Below are 19,300 nucleotides of genomic sequence, written 5' to 3' on the forward strand. Positions count from 1 at the left end.
AGATTGCTAAAAACTTGTATATATAACGTTGAAATCTTGCACTTGAACTTACGAGACTGAATAGCACACGCTCGCATTTGGAGCACCCTAAATAACCAACTGAAAATGCAGTACTGGCGTTGTCCTCCTCCTCAATATTGACTTGCCAAACCAATATGGTACTCAAACAAACCTGGTACCCAAACTAACATGGTACTCGAACCAACTTGGTACCGTAACTAACATGGTACCCGAACCAACATGGTACCCAAACCAACATAGTAAACACACCAACATGGTACCCAAACCAACATGGTAGGTCTAACTTTCTTACTTACAACCCACAAGTAGGTAAACTGTGTCATCAAAAGTGGGAAACATGTAGGCATCGTTCTTGTTAGAATTTAGCATGTGAAAACCAAAACGGAGAAAATATGTTTGCGGACTATAACAAAATTCGATGCGTAAGGGGATTTACTCTCACGGATAGCACCGAATTGCAGCATTCCTGGGGGGATCCTACGGTATAGCTGCGTAAAGGGAGTATTGTCATCAATTGTGATAACGGTTGATGTGATTCTTGACCAAGTTGCAATGACCAATATCAGTTGCTCATGGAGAAAATACATGTTTCCAGTGTCCCAAAAGTGTTTAGCTACGGGAATCTGCTAAAGCGACAGACCGAAACTATTGTAATGCCTGAGAAACCTTTTAGATAGATTTAACATAATGATAAATAGGAGTCCGAGTAATATCATCAATAACAGTGACTACATTCACACCACATAAAAAATTATGGGTGTTTGGGGCTTTTTGTACACCGATTTGGCAGTAATCGTTACTTACTGTCACAGGAATTGTGGCACACTTACCATGTTATGGGACTTGAACCACGTGAGGATTGACAACTAAAAGTCCTTCATCGGATAAATTTTCTGCGACAACTTGCTTTATATTGTGACTCAGACCTTATACAATTACATTGACAGAGATTGGTTCATTAAGTTTTAACCTCAGTAATTTGCTAGTTTGTAGAAAAGATAATTGTTGGACTACATTCAAGTGTATTGAATGCAATCTGCCATGCATCAGGCAAACCCAAAGAAAGTAATGTCAAGGTAACTATCAGCACAGGAATATATGTTACAGTTTCAATAAAACCAAGAATTTCTGAATGATAACAGTTTGCCATTGCAAAATTCAAATTAACACCTTATGTTTATTAAAAAGGGCTCGTCTATGAGATAGAGACAATGAATGAAAAACAGTGAGGAGGATTGTGTGACGAGTTTTGCCGGCGTTTTATCCTTTAGGTTCATTATTCTTTGAGTTAATTCCTAGTATTTTCATTATAAAGAAAGAACGTTTCCCGCGGGCAAGCATTCGACTTTTCGGTAAGTTCCACGCAATTAGCGTGTGTATTTTGTATTGATAATTGTATTTTCGTGTACATAATTTGATGATTTAATAATACAAGTCGGTTATAAAGATGCACAATATGTATAACATAATATAGGCGCAGTATTCTACAATTACATGTTTGGAACGGTAGGGTTGTGTTTTCATGAAATGAAATAGGTGGGTGATGTCTTTAGCAAGCGGGTCACGTGAACTGTCGGTTTGTAAAGCCTTTTCGAGGAGCAGAAAAGTTTGCGTTCGATTGCCGAACGTTAAATACGTTGCAGTAATTAGAGATCATATACCATTGGAAGTATCTGTGACTTTGGATACCTTTTGAGTCGGGGTGACCCAGGCAACTTTGCGCATAACATACCATAGCTTGCTGGGTAGCTTGAGACTCATATCTTACATTAGTCCGGGTCTCAGGTCTCCTTTGGTAATATAAGACAGTGCGCGTTTCTGGTCTCTTAGGTCAGCCTGAGCCAGGGACATCTCTGTGACTTTGGATTCATTTTGAGTGAGGGTGACCCAAGCAACTTTGAGCATAAAATACCATAGCTTGCTGGGTAAGCTTGAGACTCATATTAGTCCGGATCACAGCTTTCCATTCCAGTTTGTGCACGTGTCAGGTCTCGTAGGTCAGCCTAAGTCTGTCAAGCTACTTATTGTCGCTTGTACTACACTGACCGATTGTCTTCCTTGCATAACGTAAATTCGTTGCTATAGGTGTAAGACACCCGAGGTGACCCAAGTCATCTGAAGAGACCCTAGGTGACCCAAGTCAACCCAAAGTGACTCAAGTCATCCCAAGTTAACCCAAGTCAAACCAAGACACCCCAAGTCGACCCAAGTCAACACAAGTCGACCCAAGTCAATCCAAGTCGACCCAAGTCAACCCAAGTCGACCCAAGTCACACATGGCATATGAAACCGGCTTGTAAAGTGACTTAACGTTCATCATTCCAATAATACAATAATTATTAATCATTTATAGTCTAAATATTCATTGATTCAAGTTTAAATTGAGGAAGTTGAGTATCTAATCAAACGGTTTAGGAAAGCCCCAGGAAAATCCGTGCGTTGAAAAATACTACTGGTGTTTGTTGCCATTATATGTATCCCGAAGAAACGGTAAACACGTTACAATTGAAGCAGTGTCAAGAAGGGCAATACAAGGAACATAATTAAACACAATGTCACTTCAATTTAAGTCGTCAATCAAAATTTATGCAAATAAGGGATAATTGTTTTCTGAAAAGGAATACAAAGTATATTGGCATTGAAAAGCACCGACCTCTTTGTGGCCACTAGCAGGTATGGTTAGGCGTTTGTGGTTTGTTTGTTCAATCATCTGCATGAATAGCTGTTTCCACGCCCACGAGGAATAGAAGAACATTGGTTTGTCTATTGATAATGCAATGGGCAAGGGAAACAGTGTTGCTGCATCGGTGGTGGTGGAGGATGCTGAAAAGAAAACTAAGAGTCAAGCCGCGTCATTATAACTGTCCGCTTTCTGTCAAAACTAGATTGAGCATTTGCAAGTTGAGAAGTAAGACGCTATTAATGCTTTGCTATTTGTTTTCGAGTGGTTGGATTCGGCATGCACTTTAAGTGAGTATTAGATTTGATGGGTTCCGAAAGTTTTTATTCTTTGACTTTATGTCTAATATCTCTTAGGAGTTAATGATTTTGTTGGCCAGAATCGAGCCTGTTGATAGTGACGCTCTGAAAGACCTCCGACCGCAAGCAGCCCAGAGCCGCTCAAACATAAGGTCATTCTAGGCAGACCGTGGCAAATGTCCACCCTGGAAGGCCTTTGATAGCATAGCTCTCAATCTGAAACCACACGAAGTTAAAGTTTCACATGTGTTTTAGATGCATTATTAAGTTCCTTCAGTGTAATCCCCTTTCTGGCTGGTTCAGAAAAAAATCACATCTAGTTTTTTGAAAATTATTTTCAACAGCACCAGAAGATTCAACAAGATTCAACAATCTGGCGGGCTGTGCCACGCAAATAATTCCTAATTGATTGAAGAACTTGTGATGGTGAGTATCCACCATAATGAAGTAAAATCGAACCTCAGAATATCATATTTCATTTAGAAGAACAGGATCTTCCCATGAAAAAGAAGGGATTGTAGGAATGTAGGTACTTAAACAGATGACAAGTTTATTTACATATGGTAGAAGGAGGGTTGAATTGGTGTTAACGGGTAAAATGTTTGAGGAAAGGTTTTGGGTTAAGTTTCTATATCTATTTTCTTTATTACAGCAAAAGAACCATTAATTAAGTTATACTTACAATAAAAAAATTCTAACTTGTCTTACCGTCCACAGCACATTCTGTTTTTGACATGATTATACAAAAAGACAAAAGGATCAAAGAATTATGATAGAAAAATGGTAGAAAGATATTTTAACTACAAGGGAAATATTCCCACTTAAAAAGTTAAATTTAATTCAATATAAATTTAAGTTAAAAAAATAATAAATTCTCCCCTTACAACGACAATACAAGAAGAATCCTCTATTTAAAAACTTATCTTATTCGCTTTATATATAAATAAAACTATTCGGGAGACACTCTTTCTTAATTTGAAAAAAAAGAATCATGTGACTTACATTAACATAGTTAGTTAAATTTGATGAGCAAATGTATTTTTCGAAGAAGGCAGTTTGTGAGTGACAGCAAAGTAACATGACGAACAGATCGTAACTAATAGACAAAACCCATTGACGTCCAACGAGGTTTTTCTAAGCAAAAATGTTTGCACTTTCAGATAGACGAAAAGGACCTTGACAATAAAACGCTCATGTCAATTTGAATTTGCATATCCAATTCCAATGATATATCTTAATTTTTTTTCAATTAATAAAAAATTAAATATCAAAGACTGCGAATATCTGCTTAATCGGTCTTCTAGAGACCACGCAAGTGACAAACAATTGTGCGCATTGCCGAAACTTCAAAATCACAAAACTTTGGATGAAATATAGATCAAAAATCAAAGTGCGCTGATTTTATTTTAAGAGTACTTAAATAATATATTGTCACGAGCCGAGCGGTAGCTGTGATTTTACTTAAATTTCTTTAACTTTTCCAAACTTGAAGCTTTTGTTCAAGTTTAACATAGAACTAAAATGGACTCTGATAAACAGTAATCTAAGAATAACATTTTGCCTACTCAGTTGTTTTTAAATTGTCAAAAAATACAAACTCAAGATTTATAACCTTTCTAAATTTTATTCATTCATAACGAATAAATAAATAACAACTTTCAATGTATATATTTCTTAACAGACAGATTAATTCTCAGACATTTACATTACAATACAGCAATATACACGTACATGTGTCATGTTAAGTATTTGCACTTTCTATTTTATAATGTTCTAAAAAGATGACAAATGCAATTATTAAGTATTTATAAAATTCAGTCCTAATTTTAATAGCTAAGTCTTATTGAAAACTATATTTTTAATGCTTATATAAGAAAAATAAAATAGGTCTCACACCTAGGAAAACAAAGTTCAGAGTCCTTGAATGAGAATTTTCAGTGCCTTTTATACTCTCCAAAAGCGCACACATAACGTTGTGCAATAATAACGTAAAAGCGCACATATGAATTGTGCACAAAAATCGCCCAAACAACGCGCAGCAAAGCGCGCAAGAGCGCACAATAGAATTTGAGCGTTCTTGACACGGTAAATGTCACTGATATTAAAACGATATTTCTGACAATATTACAATGAAACAGAAGTCAAATACATATCAATTAAATAAATAAATCATTTATAAAGACAACTATTACCTTTTTAAACAATTTTTAAGAAGGAATACGAGTATTTAACAAATGATATCGTATGACTAGTCTGTCAAAATACTGTAGTCACTGTAAACTACCCAGAGTGCACTTATGTCAGCATCAGGAAATCAACTTCCTGTTTATGCAAAAATGGCTGCCACATTAACAGACGCTAATAAAATGAGACTTTTAAAAAGGATATTACAAATAATAAAGAAGCGCAAAAGGTAGGCATCGGCTGTTATCAGCTCTGACTTCCACACAGCATCCAATAAAAGCATTAAATAACAGTGACATAGTCATTTAGATGCAAAACATAAACGGTGAAAATGAACTATGTACATAAACACATGTTTTCATAAACAATCTAGGGCATGACAATATAGCATAATTAATAATTGTGAAATAAACAATTATCTTGGGATTATAATGTAAAAAAATAATTTCACTATATTTTTTCAGAAACAGTTTAATGCCCTAATATTTGCAGACGTAAAAATAAAATTCAACCCTAAAGTGAAAATACGAAACTTGCGGAATATAGCACTACAATAAAACACAACACGGTCAATAAAATTAATCACTGGACACTTGAAAGAGACAACACAACACTGAACAATTACAACTCACAATATATTCACACATTTTTGTTAAAAAGATGACGAATAATAAATTTAAAAAAATTGTCTTCATAACTATCCCGTGTAGGGGGGGGGGGGGGGGGGGGGGGAGAAAACCAGGTAAAAACACCAAGTTATTCTGCTGACCTTTGGTCTCTGTCGTCTCAAACCCGAACAAACAAAGCTTTGGTGTGAAATTTTAAACATTATCATTATCATAATATTAGCAATGTACGTGCCCTAGCTTTTTGGCGTAATGGGTTCGAGCCTTGCACCTTGAACACTTTTCCTCTGCGATACATTTTCACATACAATTGCATAGCACAGTGATAAAGCACGATAAATTCAATAATAATCAGTCCACTTCTACATCCCATGAGAGGATAATCGAACAGTAGACCTTAGTCATTTAATTAAGTTGTCAACTGTACACACCATATTTTAAATCGAACGCAAAGTCAGAACACAAGAATCTTAAACAAATAGAAGTAGTGAAATCAAATAAAGTAACATGAGTGATTATTAAGTAAAATCTTTTTTATGTTAGACTCATATCATGTTCTTATAAAAGATATAATAGGTATACATTTTGATAATGAAATTATAACGAAAAACACAGTGTGACTCGATTCGTCATTGTTGATTCTGGAACTACTTAAAATTACCCTGGTATACTGAAATATACTTAAAAGAATATTAGGCACGGACAAAATAGTAAACGTACCTCGGATTGTGGCCTAGCGACTTCAAGCGTATGTTTCGTACCCGGGTTACATAGTAATAAACATATGAGTACCCGGGGTACTCTTAAGTAGTACCTGGGCAGACATTTATAAAATAACATCTCGCCAGGACGATGATCACTCCGCCCACTAAGTCACGTTTCTTAGCGGTTAGAAAACATAGACAAACGAACACCAAGGTGGCTTCTTTGCCTATAGATTGCCCATAGATTACGCGATATTCCGGATGATTTTTATTGACTTTTTTCACCCCATATAACACTGGTAAAAGGGGTGTTTGTGTCATATATTTATTATGCAAATGCAAAAAAGAATAGTTTATGAAGAACATTAGCTATGTGTAACGGGTATTCCGGTAACTTGCTCCCCAACGCTTGCACGCTTACCGAAATCAGACCTGTTTCTACGTGTAATAGTGGTTTTAGTAATAAATTAACACCTCTACACTGGTATAAACCCATGCTATTTACGAAAATACTAACGAAACATTTTTCTACATGTATTTGACACGAATGGCGCTTTATAATTGGAATTTCGCTTATGTTTAACACGCTTACTGACGACGAGCGGCTTCCGAAATTCCCCATGTTATTACGTATAAAAGTGATATTAATAATATTAAACATTACGTATGGGACATTAATCAATCATTTTAATTGAAAGTGCATACCAACCAAACGGTGGCATCGATACGTGTTAATTAAAATAGTAACATTAAATAGTTTTCACTTGTTTCTGACATAAAAAGCGATTTTTAAAAATAAAACGTTTTTTCCTTTAAATTTAGGGAAATACCAATATACCCTATTAATTAGCAAATACGCGTGATATAATTCATACTTAATATTGCTAATTTGACATTTTCAGTTTCTGAAATATATTAATTTTCAATATGGGGGACTTAAAAATAACTACCATTGGGATACCATTTTTCTTACAATGACCAACCCCTTTTCTACCAATAGATTTTCAGAACTGTGACTGATTAACATTACAATCGTTTATAAGCAATTAATTCTGTAATGAGTACCACTGTAGGCGTTTGCAACGCTGAACTTCTCTGTCAAACTTCTTACGCACCCAATATAATTTGATTTCAGTACCTTTTTATCACCTTTATTTGGGTATTTCAACCAAAGACGTTCAGCTTTACAAACCTCTGACCACAAAACAAAGAGGGTGTCATTCCACCACTGTTTACCTGGTTTTCTCTTTGTATTACTAATATGCGCAAATGGTATAGACTTAAGAGGCACCTTATCATACATATTATCTTTCACTTCCCCTATTAATTCATCATAAAATCTATCAACATCTAACTTATCAATTAGTACATTTACCTGGCAAAGAAATTCTGGATCAAATAAAAAGTCCTGAGGTATTTTAGAGAAGTCAAACTTGTCAAAATAACTGTCCTGACCATTAAATGAACTATCACAATAAACATTTTGTTTTGAAAAGTTTGTCATTATGTCCCACGACAACAAAGAGTGATCCGGAATACTTGCAGATGGTGTAACGTCAAAAATAGTTCATTTATCAACTAGGTCAATAGCTTTACAAATAGAAAAGTTGTCAAATAAATGCAAGTCATCATATTTAACAAGACAAAAGTCTTCCACCGAACACCCCTTACTTGAGATTGAGGTGAAATCATTAGTTTTAAAATTACGACCATTCAAAATGCACAAGTTTACATTTGTTAAAAACTCTATCAAAAAGCTCTCCATAATGATTTGTATTAAAATCATCAATATTACGACTAGGGACACAGTCAATTTCATTAATAAAATCCTCTAAATTCCCACAACGACTAATTAAGTCCCCGCACAGAAATATCAGACCCTTATCCTGAAATTTATATATATCAGCTAATAGAGATTCAATAAATACTGTAAAACCATTAAATTTCGTGTGGTACGAATTTTCGTGGATTTCGTTGTTCCGCTGACCCACGAATTCAAGTATCAACGATTATTTTTACATTTGTAATCCGAAATCGGTCCTTTCCGAATGTCATTGCCGACATTCTCTATTGTTTTCGGTTATCTGAGATATTTGATTGAGATATGCTAGGTAATACAATATGTTGATATATTAAACTAATTATGTTACAAAACACCATGTGGTACTGCCTTGGTTTGATACATTAACAGTTCCGGTCACATGACTTTTTTCAAAGAAAGTCGTGTATATAAGGTATAAAGATGATATGTAACGGCATATTCTCTTTAATATTCGCTATAGAAAGAGCAATCACCGCACACAGAAGGTAACAGTTTTTACTTTCTTTTCTTTGACAATTAACGTTATATTCTAGACATCATAAACTGATATCCGTTCAGATACTCGATAATTAACCGGTATTACTGAATGTGAAATAAAACAACAATACATAAGTAAATGTTTGACAATAATATTACAACAGATGATTTATGCAGAAAAACCTGATGATAAAGACCTGAATAGCATGTTTTTGTAATACCGTTTGTTTAACGTATCGTATTTTTGGTATAGTCAAGTGGATGAACATGTATTATTATTTTAAGAAACTGTATAACACAATAAGACGTATATTTGTTACATTTGTAAAATGTGTGTTATCTCTGAAATAAGCTAACGTTTATTCGTTTACAGAATGAAAGTTAAGGCGAGAACAGCGTATTTACTGTTACGTATATTTCACCTGACGCGATATTCAAATGCGCAGACTTATACCATCGTCGACAAAACCGTTGTCCCAGACAACACAACAGCTGGATTTGACAAAATTAAGTTCCTGTGGATTGGAACGAAAACTGGTTCGACATTTGTGATGATTCGTAGTAGAGCTACAGGTCACAATGCAACTTCTTCGGATCTGGCCATTGACTTGTTAAACGCATTTCGTTCATTTAGACTTTACTTTAAATACGTAATATCACCTGGATTTATAACGAACCTTATCTCATTCGCTTTATCGCTTCAAGTGAAACCGTTCGAAAGGACGTAACTGTATATAGCTGTATTAAGCATTGCAGATTTTAGTGCATGTGTGCTGCGGTTCAGCCAATTTTATCTCTATGAGATCGGTTTTAATTTGACAGAATACACATGTCGTGCATCACAGTATTTGTCGACCACATCAACCCTGATATCAAATTATATAATACTTTGCTGGACTTTTGAAAGGACAATTGCAGTTTCATTTCCATTGATGTTTGATATATGGTTTTCATTCAGAAAGGTTATACTTTTGTTAAGTATAGTATTTTATTTGTGCTTCTTAATATCGGTCCCAAATTTGACTGAATTTACCGCAGCGCCTACTCTGCGCCACCCTATTACAGTCGTGTGTTATCCCTCGCATTTGTTTTCAACTTTCTGGGCACCGTTTTCAACGGTATATCGTGTCATTGCTCCATTGTTGTTTATTATTGTATGTTATATAATAACTATTCAAAGGTTAACAAAACGTAATCACTCACTGATTCAGCTAACAGCCAAAAACTCAATTAGTAAGAAAAATTGCTTATTAACCAGTACACTGATCTCAGTTTGTGTTATATTTGTAATTCTCCACATACCTTACATTGTCTACTTGATGTCCGTGTTTCCGGACCTGTTAGTCAAACGTTCAGACCCGAGAAAAAGAGTAGTGTCTTTGTTTTTACACTTCGGTGCTTTGGTAGTTCTTTCTATTCAACACTGGATCAATAGTTTCGTTTTTATTTAAACCGGAACGAAATATCGTCAGGCATTTAAAAACATTTTAAAGTTTCATGTAAGATGTTCAATCATAAACCCTGGTACGTCTGTAACTCAAACCAGGACGAAAAACCCTAGAAACACCGATCTTTTTCGGGGTGCGACTGTATGAAAGATTTAACAAGCCTTGTATAAAAAAAATTATTACAAACATCAACATCATGTAACCCATATGTTTTGAAATATAAAAATTCTAATAAACATTGATCTGCTTAAAAGAAAGCTGTATTAAAGGGGCTTTTTCAAAGATTGTGGCATGTTTTGAAGTTTGTCATTAAATGCTTTATATTGATTATTGTAAACATTTGATATCAAAAGCTCTAGTAAAATATCAAGAATAAAATGTTTTTTTTAAAGGAAAAAAGGTAACCCTTAGCAGGGCTCGAACCACTGACCCCTGGAGTCCTGGAGTAAAAAGTCTACGACTAAGACAACTCGGCTATCCTTCCGGACACAATGCTAAATGTATTTTATACTCTTTATAAGCAATCCTCGAAGTTTCACAAAATATAACGACAATAACAGAGCTCTCCAAATTATTTATTCGTTTCGCGTTGCAACGCTTTATAATTTTCGGGTTTTTAAATCTCCAAAAAGATGCATATAATGGCTATTATAGAGCATGGTAAATGTTCTGTTTTACTGTTTCCACACAAATATCATAACTTAAACGAAAATTTGCGATTTGGAAACAACTTTTTTCAATTTTGTCAATTTACCCAAACGTGAAAAGGCCCCTTTAATGGTGTGCGCGCTTATCAAAATCTGCAGTGACACATAAGTTTCAAACTTAAGTGTGACATACTAAGACTAAATGTAGGACTCTCACTGTTTCCTATAAACGTCTTATGTGTATGTTAATCGTTTTAAACTGTTTCGAAACAATTTAGATCGAATAGTAATCATATCATGATATTATTATTTCTACTTGCATTCGTCGGGAATGTTCATATACCATTTGGAAGTGGTTAGTTGGTTTCATATACCTTAGTTTATGTTCGTTTTCATTCACGTGTACATTGATGTATGTTTTGTGATATTCAGTCCCTTGTCATGTGTGCATCCAGCCATGTACTGTGATAGAATACATGTAGTGTCCAGTCAGATATGAAATCGATAACATTTTAATTGGTCAGCACTTTAAACATGTGTTGGAGATGATGAATTACTTACCGTACTGCCGGGTTACTTTCGACTGTCGCAAGACAAACGTCATTATTATTGCATGCTGTGTTTGTTTTACTACTTATATCGCATTTATTAGAAATTGCATTTTTTCTGCATTGCAAATGAAGTCACTTATTTGTGGAATTAATGTTAGCATCGTGAAAAGTTGCATTTAAAGTCTAAACTTCAGACATGTTGTAAATCTATGTTATGTTTTTGTACATATTAAATAATTATAATAATACTGAAATATTTATCTCCTATATTTATTTATTTATTTATTTATTTATTTATTTATTTATTTATTTATTTATTTATTTATTTATTTATTTATTTATTTATTTATAGTATATATATTATAATATTTACTTTCTTATTGTTGGTAAATTACTTTGCTACGCTACACTGATAAAAAATATAAAAATGGCGACTTCTGTTAAATTCATGACTACTAGCCAGGCTATTTTAATACAAATGTTAATATTGATAAAATATTTACAGACATAGTCTATCTATATAGTTGCTGGTAGTTGGTAATGAACCATAAGTAGAAACCCCTTTGCGCTTTAAAAACGTGGGAATGATTGCATGGAGTTTACATTATTTTAATATATAGATTTGTTATATTGGGACTTCTCTTGTGATCGCAAATGGGATGGATCTGAAGGTGACTGCACCCGAAAGAAATGTTCGTTCCCCAAATGAACCTGTTCAAGCCGATTTTTTTTCAATGACAACCTTCAACATGCTTTTACTCGGGCGCCGTTTCATTCCTGTGACATTATGTAAAGTTGTATCTGATGGATCAATAGACTGTGTGCGTTGTTTGTCATTCAAGTAGTAAATTTCTGCATTCAATGGCTTAAATTATAAAATTTCGATAATTACGTACATCAATATAGCTTATTGCGGCAAATAATGAAGGGCAGTCATCTCAAATAATTGACTCAACTTAAGATAACGTGTTAAATACGAAACCGTAAAATAACAGATACGAAAACGCTGCTTCATTATTCATTATAATAATTTCATGCGCATGCGTGGTAATGGCGGTGTTTTTGCTTGAGAGAAAATAAAAATGCAAACAAAAGGATTTTAATAGTATCAAATAGCTAGATAAAGAGATTACTTTTACGGGTAGAATATAATTGGATATATATGTGCATGTTTGAGTAGCAACAGTTGACTTTTCATGTGAGGCAATAACAAAAATAACAGAAAACGCAAGAAGAGAAAAGGTTCGCCCCGAACAAAGAAAGAGAGAATAAGCGCGCCGACGTTCAATCACCGAACACATACATGGCTACACAAACGATCCAGAGCGCAAACGGTCAACACAACACAAATAACTATCAAAATAGACAAAATGGACATTGTTATATTCCTGGCCCGATCCAAAATCAAAATCAGAGTTTTAATAGTTTTGTATCGCCAGGGTATAATTGTATTCCAATGATGAACCAATCGGCGTCACCTTTCTTTACACAGTTCTCTACATAGTCCCATGTACCGTAAACGTCTTCAGTTTTTGTGACAAGTGATCAATTCTCAGCACTAATCCAGCGATTAGATAGAACAGACAATAAATTGACACAACTTGATGGGATCCAGTCATCTGTGTACGCAATGAAAGTACGTCTTGACCAGATAGATAAACGTGTCAATGACATTGAGGTAAAATTTAAGGATATTGAGCCCAGCAGGGAGTATGATTCCTCGGACATTGAAGAAATTAACAAAAAGCATTCTGAATGTGATGCCTTAAAAGCAAATAGAAGACAAATAGAAGAACAACAGAAAACATTGAACACAGAAGTAAGGCATGATATTACTGATATAAGAAGTCGAAGCATGAGGGACATTTTGCTTTTCTTTGGGATTCCTGAAGTTCGAGCCAGCGAAAATTGAGAAAAAGATTCGGACTGTGTAGATAAGGTATTACATATCATAGAAACCAAAATGGGGATAGAGAGTGCAAAAGAGACAATCAAAATACACAGAGCGCGTAGAATAGGCAAGTACAGTCAACACAAGACACGACCTAAAGTCGCAAAATTCGCCTATTTTCCAGATAGGGAACGTATAAGACTAAGCCACAAAAAGCTTAAACTACCATATGGCGTCAGTCAACAATATCCACCGGAAATGATGGAAACCCGGAGGCGCCTCATACCCATTATGCTCGAGGCATGAAAACAACAAAAAGAGGCTTACATCGTTGGTGACAAATTGCACATTAGCAGGACACTTTACTAGGAGCCATCGAAACCAAGGAATTGACGGGAGCGAGAGTGTCGTACGATGCATCGCATGGAATATCGAAGGACGAACACAGCAAAAAAGGACCAAAAGAGACTTCAGAAAATATTTAAACAAGTTTGACATTATATTCCTAAGTGAAACATGGACTAATAAAACAGTGACATTGACTTACAAGGTTATACATTATTTCACTCGTACAGAAAATATAAAAATCGACGTGCGAAACGTAGCAGTGGAGGAATTTAAGTTTATATAAAAAAGAATAGTGTTTAGGGCGTTAAGCTAGTTAAAAATGATCACGACTATTTATTATGTGTTAAGTTAGATGAGACGTTTTTCCAGAATGCAGAAGATATGTGTATTGTATTGACCTGTATTGCACCAGAAAATTCACCATTTCACGATATGGTAAATACATATGTATTTTTCCAATTAGAAAATGAAATATGAAATTTTCAAAACAAAGAAATAGTATTAGCTGGTGGTGATTTTAATGCGAGGGTAGGTCAGAAATCGGACTTTGTACGCTATGATCGACATTTATCTCAGTCAACAGATGACGAAATTGAACTTTTCATTCCTCGGATAACTAATGATAACAAAACTAACGCATTTGGCGACAGATTACTGGAGTTATGCAAAGCTGTTGATTTACGAATATGTAACGGTTGGAGGGAGCGATGCGAGTGTTGGTAAATTCACGTGTTTCACGCATAATGACGAAAGCGTTGTTCATTATTAGTTAGCAAGTTACACTTATTTTGACCATATAAGGAGTTTTTGCGTTCAAGATTTTACCAAATTTTCAAATCACGCGCCACTAACATTTGATTTAAAAACGATTACAAAAATATCTGCTCATAATATAAACGCTTAAAGTTATTACGTTAAATGGGATAATACTTATAGTGATCAGTTTTTAAGGGTTATAACTACAGGAGTTAACCGGTTATGCCAGGACCTATATCAATGCAAAGAAAATAACTTAAATACGGATGAAATAGTCGACCGATTCACAGTGTTTTTAAATAATAACGGAAATAAATACTTTAAGAAGGCTAAACAACGGCATAAATACTCACAGTTTCCAAATCATGTAATAAATAGTTTGATATTGTATGTTAACAAAAACGAAATATATATATTGAGACGTTCAACAGGTACAACTTGTATAAAGATGGTCATAGTAGATATGTGATGTTTATAGCAAAAAAAGATTATAAGTAGATCTATCAGAGCAGACAATCTAAGCGAAAATTTAACAGGAATCAATATCATAAAATGAATGAAATGCGATTTAAAAAAATAATAATTTTGGAAACTTTTTAAAAAGAAATTATTAAATAATCCGGGTGATAATATTGACATTGATGCCTTTTTGAACATTTAAAAAAATTCATCTTCTCTAAATAGACGTGATGAAGAAGAAGATATTAACGAATACGTAACACGTCACAATACAGATAAAATGACGTCAGGGGCATTTGAAGAGTTGGATAGTTTATTTACAAAGGAAGAAATACGAAAGGCAAAACAATTATTGGGAATAAATAAATCTCATTCAATTGATAATATTATATACGAAGAAAGGATGTCCTTGATACAACACTTGAAATTTTTATTTAATTATATCCTTGAAAAAGGGGAAGAGGACCATTACAACGAGCGAGGCATGGTATAGGGGAGAGAACCCTGGGTTATGGTTAGGTTAGGGTTAGGGTAAGGGTTAAGGTGTGGGTTAAGGCTAACCCTAACCCAAACCCGACCCCTAACCCTTACCCTTACCCTAACCCTCTAACCCCCATACGCATTACAATACGTTGCCTCGCTCGTTGTCGTCCGCTTCCCTTGAAAAAGAGTAATTTTCCAAATCCTGGTCAATGGGAGTAATTATACCTTTTTTCAAAAAAAGAAACTCATTCGACCCTAACAATTATCAAGGCATAACGTTAGTCAGCTGTTTCGCCAAATTGTTTACAGTCGTCATAAACGAACGGCTTAAAAAGTGGGCTATTGTAAACGACACGCTCACAGACGCTCAGTTCGGATTCAAAACTAACTATAGCATGGTGGATGCTATTTGTGTACTGAAGGTTTTTATAGATAAACAACTTAAATTAGATCTATAAAATATTTTATTACATTGTATACTGTTAAACAAACCTATTGTTTATCACATGCCATACCCTGTTTCCCATGTAATGTAACCATTACATATTTTGTTTTCTTTTATACCTAATGATAAAATATCACATTTCTGCAAAGAAATAACAACAGTGAAAATAACAAATTGTTATTTTCACCGATGAAAAGAACAAATTTTCGAAACTCCTATTATATTTTTAGATTATCATTAATAATTTTTTTTATTTTCTATGATCACGAGTGAATTAAAATCGACATACCACCGAATCCAACACATTTTATTTTTATTTATGCTTAAACCGTTTATTTACATTGTAAAAGAGTTTTAACTGGAAATTCCGCTGGTATAATGACGTCATTTTGTCACACTAATGACGTCATTTTGTGTTTTGCAATGCATTGAGGCACGCCACGGGAGAAACTCCGAGAAAGGTTAACTTTTCGACAAAAGGGAAACAGCTGTTAATTATTTTCTTGAAAAAGGGGCATAAAAGAAACAGAAAATGTGTTCATGCCAGTGTAAGATCGTTTGTTATTTCACTCGTGATCATAGAAAAATAATATTTTCACTCGTGGCTGTCCCACTTGTGAAAATATAATTTCTATGATCACTCGTGAAATAACAAACGATCTTACACTGACATGCTTAAATATCCCCTATATATTACACATGTGTAACATACTTTTTAAGCGTTTTCATTGGCTTAGTTTTCGTTTATTGACCAATCGCGTTTTGTTATGTTACTGAAATGACGTTGCAACGTCAAATGACGTCACGAAATGTAAACAACATTTGGGGTCTATCATTATGTTTGCGTAAATATTTATTTAATTTGCTCATTTAAAAGCATGTGATAAAAAAGATCTGACACTCGTTGTCATATCATACCATATTTTATTAAACTCGTCCAGGAAATTCGTTAGTAAGCTCGCGAAAGGCTCGCTTACTAACAAAATTCCTGAACTCGTTTAATAAAATATGGTATGATATAACAACTCGTGCCAGATCCTAAATATATTATATAGTACACTATGCTATATGAAAAATGGTGCTGAAAATATAATACGAAGTAACAATTGGATTACCTTAGTACGGGACTTGCTTCAAAACACTGGTTTTGTAGATGTTTGGATGTATCAAGAATCAGTAAATGCAAATGTATTTATTCCTATATTTAAAAATAGACTTATTGATATGTACATAGGTTTGTGGCTAAATGATTTAAATGTTAAAAGTTCATTAACTTTATAAAAAGAATTGAAACATCGATTTGAACTATCTGATTACCTTAACATAATCCAAAACTTTGATTTAAGAAAATACATATCAAAATTAAGACTTTCGTCCCTCATGTAAAAAATTGAATCTGGGAGACATATACATATTCCTTAAAAAGAACGCAAATGTAATATATGTAACTCAAGTGATATTGAAAACGAATACCATTTTGTAATTGTATACCCTCTTTAAACAGATATAAGAAAAATGTATATTGATAAATTCTATTATAACCGACCTAGTACGCATACATTTATTTCTTTATTAACAAATAATAAAACCAAAGTCCTATATAAAAACTCGCGATATATTGTAAAAATGCTTTTAAAACGAGAAATGATAAATTGGATGCAAACGTTGAGTAATATGATGGCCTAAGTGCATGTTTAACACCTTTTTATGTACTATTTTGGTCACTTTCGCAGTACTGTGCATGTGCTTATTGCTTTATATATTGCCAGTTTTGTATATGTGACGATGAACTGGAAATGTTCAAGTTATATTAATAAACTTTCTGTTCTGTTCACAAAAAAATATCCTTTCACTTCTCAGAACTCTTTTAGGAAATACATTCATTTGCGATCTTTTAATGTAATAAATGCAGGCAATGTGGGGTACTTAGCAGGGTAGTCATGTATTCATTTGTGTATGATGATACAAATTATAACTTAACGCTGAAATATCACGCGTAACAAAAAAGATTCGAAAATATTTTGTGCGTGTCTAGCTAATACGCTGTACTTCACCGGATCATATCAGAAATTATTGACTCATATGAGGTGTGTGTCGTATGTTATTTTCCTATATTTTCGTGCGCAATTGGATTTTCCATTTCATCAATTTTATGTTGTATGTAACGGGATTTTCGTGAATTGTCGTGTGGAAAATAATTAAATTCTTAATGATTAATAGCTCTGTCCGTCCTTCGATTATCTGTCTTAATATTATATTCCTTAATTAACGAATATTAGTTCTACCATTTGTCACGTTAAGTGAGCGCTAAGCGCTAATACTCTATGATGCATGAGAGACGGAAATAACTAAGTCGGTGTTTATGAATTAAATATTTCTATAACTTCATAAATTAAATGCATGATGTGACCTTAAAAATGGAAAATGTGCTTACAAAAATGAGTAGTGCTCTGTGAAAACGGGGCTTAACGCAAGTGCGTAAAATTTGATATATTGTTATCATTAAATAAAGTGCACAATTCCTCACAAAAAATTACGCGTTTGTAAAATAATGCAATAACTAATAAAAATTGTGTTAATTGAAATTCATTAAAACTATGTTAATAAGGATTATTCAAAATTATTAAATAGGTTAAGAATAAAAACGAGATAATACATTATTTTATGAAATTGTAATTTTCGATTGGATTACATGTGCTCTTATAGTTTCGCAATTTCCTCCTTTAGGTTTACATTTTTCACAAAAACAATATTCCACGAGACAACTAAGACATTCATTAAGTAAATTTCATATTCATGCTCAAAAACAAAAACGTCAACTAAAGGGCATCTTCACCGTCCAACAGTTCAGACCCACTCCCTCCGGAAACCTAAAAGCAATTATTAGTCGATTTAGCCAATCATACTTCTAATTTATTTTTATGTTGAAAAAGGCAGCATAATGATTATCAGTCCATTTTCACGATTTACGAAGTGACATTTTAGTTTGCAGAAACAACTATTTATGTGCAGATTATTGGTACCGGATAATGCACGAAATAGGCACCAGAAAATATCCGAAACCTATGGACGTTATTTTGTACGATTACAAAAATATATTGGATGAATCTGAAATGGTTAACAGTTACAGAATGTCTTGAGTTTACATCAAGCACACTGCGTCGGAACATCTGGGGTGCATATTCAACATCAGTATCACCATAGACCGGCGTCACGCCTGTCAAATAAATTTGAAAAGCTTTTTTTTAAATGAATTTGTATGTTATTCCTCGGCATTGAGTTCTCTATCTATACAAAAGAACAATGTGTTGACTCTGCCTTCTAAAAGGTAATTAAAACTAAGCTTTACAGGTTATATGTAATGTGTTGGTTCTTGCAAAAACTGATGTAGAAAGCGTGATATTCTGTAATGACTTATCAATAATATTTATAACAACCCTATGCTTGTTTTCGTATTAA

The 19,300-nt window shown here is 33.9% G+C and overlaps 1 long non-coding RNA gene across 1 annotated transcript; it reads right to left on the minus strand.

Moving 5' to 3' along the window:
• Positions 1-47: 47 nt before the first annotated feature.
• On the minus strand, positions 48-16,207 carry LOC127870259 (uncharacterized). Its single transcript, XR_008044725.1, has 3 exons — positions 16,131-16,207; positions 2,675-2,844; positions 48-335 (listed from the first exon to the last, which is right to left on the minus strand). It is a non-coding gene; the product is annotated as an uncharacterized LOC127870259 (long non-coding RNA).
• Between the last annotated feature and the right edge of the window lie 3,093 nt (positions 16,208-19,300).

Source organism: Dreissena polymorpha, chromosome 2 (genome assembly GCF_020536995.1).
Source record: "Dreissena polymorpha isolate Duluth1 chromosome 2, UMN_Dpol_1.0, whole genome shotgun sequence".
In the NCBI taxonomy this organism is placed as follows: Eukaryota; Metazoa; Mollusca; class Bivalvia; order Myida; family Dreissenidae; genus Dreissena; species Dreissena polymorpha.